Genomic DNA, 4,554 nt, shown 5'->3' with positions numbered 1-4,554 from the left:
CAGTTGGGCTCCAAATCAAAAGCTGTGGAAGGAGGTAATTAGCAGGAACTCTAGACCACTCAGTTGGCAACAGCAGCCTTCTTATAGCCACTGGGAAAGTGGGTGGAAAGGGGTTCAGAAATATTCTCTAAAACAACATTTCTCCTTCAGATTGGATGATTGTAATTATATGGCCATTTTCGTGGAGAAAAAGCTAACTGATTAACATTCATATTGATACATTTGTTAAGGTGTCAGTATTTAATTAGGTAGTTTAGCCACCAGCAAGGACAATCATTACAGCTTATTGTTCAATAAAAAAAAAAGAGAGTAAAAGACAACACTTCTAACCCACTGACAACCGTAAAAGGTTAACATAACCTGGGCACAGCAACCACCGATAATTCTTGGCAAAAAAGGGCACAATTCCCCATCTCATTAATTCCAGCAGAAATTAAACCAAGGAGGGGCATTTTGCCAAAGCAATGAAATTATAATTACGTAGGTCATGTTCAGAGGATGGAGTCTTCTGAGTCTTGCCTGGTCAGGCTGTTGATTTCTTAAACTTGAGCATTAAATGGAAAGAAATTGGCTACATTCAAGCCACTCAATTTGGCTATAGTCATGATCATTTACAGATGAAGGCAAAGCAGCCCCAAAGTGAGCAGAAGATGAGAAGACTGTGTTCCAAATTGACCAGCTGAAGGAAAGTTTATATTTTAAAAAAACAATTACTTGGTCAGTGACTCACGGGGAAAGAATTCTTAAGCTTTCTTCAGGGAAACCCCAGTAAATAACACGTATAATAAAATGGAGATGGTGTTGTCTGTTTTGTTGGGCCGATCAGTCCACATAATAAACCTTTTGGCAAAAAAAGGAACTTTCTGAACACGATTATTCTCTCTGGGAAATCCCCAAACAGCAAGAACTACTGTGGCTTCCTTACAATTTTACAGAATATTTTGTATCTCAGACTTGCATGTGAAATAAAAACTTGGAAAAAATATGGAAAAAAATCTGCTTTCTGTTACAGGGTTGAGAATTTTTCAGTTGGTTGCTTCCATGATTCACACTGCACTCTGCTCCTCTGAAACTCGAAACCACGTATCATAAAAAGCAACACTGGCTCAAGTTAATTCTTCCTGCTGTGTCCCTAGGAGAACCAACTGCTCTAAGTGTGCCCCACATGACACACAAGAGATATGAATGAAAAGTTCTCTGCCTGCACTGATTTACTGGAATATGGTGTAAATCATATACTTTAAGAGAGATCTGGAGTTCTACAGTTTTTCTAAAATGTGTTTAACTGACATAATCTATAACAGTTTCAGTTCCTCTCTTTTTAATTAGCAAAAGCTTTTGGAATGTTGTTGTTTTTGGTTTAAGAACATTGTGCAAGAAAAAAATGTTGAGCAAAATAAAATGTGCTCTAAATGATTAAAGAAAGCCCTGTTGGTTGGGGATAGAAATAGTCAAAGTTTCTCTATCCACCAGCCCCCTGTCCAGAATGCTTTGTTCAAGCCACACAGTGTCTAATCAGCACGTCTTTAGATTATTTTATGTTAATTAAAATTATGGTTAGTCTCAGAGGTTAATGTATACATGTGCATGTGGCTTCAAAGCCTTCCCAAATTACTGGCAAAGCTCCCTTGCCTTGGGCAGGCCTGATCTGTGATAAAACTGACCACATTAAACCAAGTTTATTGCTGTGGAGTTTTTTTTTAACTCAATGGACAAAATACATTTTGCAGGTTTCTTTAAGAAGAACTTCCCATCTTAAAACACTGTCTCTGGATTCAAAAAAAAGAAAGAAAAAGAAATGTAAAAGGAAAGGAACAAAGGAACTGGCTCATATCAGAAAAAACAGCTTTATGGATTACCGAGAGGCAATGAACAAGGCACAGAACAAGACTGTGATAGATCGCTCCCACAACACGCTTGCTTTTTTCTTTTCTTTTTTAACTACAGAACTGTATCAATGCATTATTTTAGTGAGAGAAAATATTACTCAAAAAATCAATGAAAAGTGGTTAATAAAATTTATTCTAATATATTCTTCATTTTGTGTCATGCAGATTGTAAAGGTCATGCTAAGTGCTCCTCGTTTGTCCGTGGCTAGAATCAGGAAAAGCTCCTGAGAATGGTCAGCATAACCTTGATGGTTAGAGCAGCAGAGCAGCCCTGCAGCAGCTGGGCAGGGGCGCAGTCTGGGAGACAGGAACAAACAGAAGTCAGGACCAGCAATGAGGACAGAGCGGTGCTTCTGCTATGGAGGAGAGGCTATCAACACACAATTTATAACACAAGGGAATGTGTCAACCTACATATGATTCTGATCACATACTAAATTCCCAAAAAGAATCTAACCTAAAAGATTGGGAAGAGGCACATTTTTTTGTTTCCATTATCATCTGTTCCTTAAAATCCTCCTTGGTTCAGGTCCTCACCACCTTTCTCCTTCACTACTACAAGAAATCTCCTGGCTCTCATTAAATTTATTCTTCATACAGTTGCTAGACTGAACAATCTAAAACACTACTCTGTCCTTTCATAACTTCTTTACTTCTCTTTTTTAAAAAAAAAAAAAAGTTTTGAGTTTAACCCTCTTGTGAAAAATCTGCACAATCCTGGAGAAAAAGTCATTGGGGAATCTTTACTCCTGTTGCTGCCAGCATCAACACTGCAGTCCCCCTAACTTTCTTCATTCTGTTCTTGTGTTCCTTTTGCTGTTTCTTAGAGGTCTTTTTCTTCTCATAATGGCCATATCTTGCAAGTCTATGTTTGGGTTCATTTTTCTTTGCACAATCCTAGGAATCATAAATCATGCCAAAGCCAGTTGTCTTGTCACCACCAAAATGGGTTCTGAATCCAAATACAAAGATAACATCCAGTGTGGTCTTATACATTTTTTCCGAATTTCTGTCTTGTACTATTGCCTTCCCAGGGTGAAGGACATCTACGACCATTTGTTTCCCCTGAGGTAGTCAATTGTTCATGAACTCCTTGGACCAGACAGTTACTGGGTCATTCATGATGGTGGTTGATCGTCTGGCAGCCAGGGAGAAAAAGAGCCTTTCATAGCTTCTTGATGGCACAGGATGAAGTATACTATCTTTGGTAACCTGATCCTCTGCCTCTTGTCCAGACATATGTCCCACCACACCTGATCTAAACAAGTGAGGTGTCAACCATTAGGATGCCTTTCCCACCCATCCCCCAACCTACCAGGAGCTCTTCCTTTATGAACCATTGAACCCTGAATGAATCTTTTATCACCCTCTTTTGTAAGTTTCTGTTTGATAGTGAGCTCCTTAAGAATAGAAGTCATGACTGACATACTCATCTTTGTATTCTTAGCACCTCCTTTATGAACCATTGAACCCTGAATGAATCTTTTATCACCCTCTTTTGTAAGTTTCTGTTGGATAGTGAGCTCCTTAAGAATAGAAGTCATGACTGACATACTCATCTTTGTATTCTTAGCACCCAGCATATGTTCAATAAAAACTTGTTGAACTGAGCTGATGTGAGGTAAGAGAAGCAATAAATGACATCGGCCTCCAACAGGCAGGATACACAGGAATGATGTGTGAAAGAAGGCTGGCTTCCAGGTTGCCTTCACCTATCAGAGATGGGGAGGTTATGGGGAAAATCTAGGCAGGTTACACTGATCCCCCAATTGGGGGTAGAGTCAGGAATCTGTTGCCCTAAAATACGGCTGAACACCAAGTGCATATATGTAAAAGAGTATGTATATAAAAGTGTATATATATAAAACACCTCTGGGTGTTTTGGCCCATAAGCATAGCATGACAAAATCTATTTCCATCTGCACTGTTCTGATGAAGTAGATATCCTGCCAGGCCAGGATTCCATTAGTTCCTGAGCAAGAGACCGACTTGTCCAGTGCTGATAACAAAGTGGGGGGTGAAGGCAAGGGTGACTGACAGAGATGAAGTTGCTAAGGCAATATGAACTAATGTCAATGTTCTAGAAACAGAATGGTGGGAAAACAGGCAGAAATAGATAAAACGATTTGGATAAAAATTTTCAAGAACAGCGTCTGAAGATGTCCCCTTCCCTCAAGTGCAGCAAGTGTAAACTTTAAATACCATAAGAAGTCAGGAAGGAAATTTAGTTAGAAGTAGACTCTAAAATAATTCCAAGAATGGAAAAGTCTTTTACATGTTGAAAAGGAATAACTCAACATACCAAAATATGACCAAATATTTCACAACCAGAGGTTCTCCTCAACTCTCCTTCAAAAACCAACCGAACTTTATTTTCTATCTGGAAAAACAAGTGCCAATGAACATCATGGTCAAACTTGGCAGGGTACAAAGTATGGAAATCACCAATGAAAGAAAATGTGACTATACCTCTTAACAAGTTAATATTATTTAGCAGAATAATTCTAAAAAGAAAGAAGGTTAAAAGAAAGCAAACTAAAACTATATAACTGCACAAATGAACTTTCTACTATTTACATGTGTCAAGTTCAGATTCACTTTCATTCTAGAATTAAAATCATAATGAAGTACTAGGTATACACTAGGTTCATCTGAAAAACTCTCC

The 4,554-nt window shown here is 38.4% G+C and overlaps 1 pseudogene; it reads right to left on the bottom strand.

The window, feature by feature from the left end:
* Positions 1-2,618: 2,618 nt before the first annotated feature.
* LOC103604856 lies at positions 2,619-3,011 on the bottom strand (annotated as a pseudogene).
* Positions 3,012-4,554: the final 1,543 nt, after the last annotated feature.

The sequence above is a fragment of the Galeopterus variegatus genome, unplaced genomic scaffold, assembly GCF_000696425.1.
Source record: "Galeopterus variegatus unplaced genomic scaffold, G_variegatus-3.0.2 Scaffold5446, whole genome shotgun sequence".
In the NCBI taxonomy this organism is placed as follows: domain Eukaryota; kingdom Metazoa; phylum Chordata; class Mammalia; order Dermoptera; family Cynocephalidae; genus Galeopterus; species Galeopterus variegatus.
This window is presented reverse-complemented; position numbering and strand designations above follow the sequence as displayed.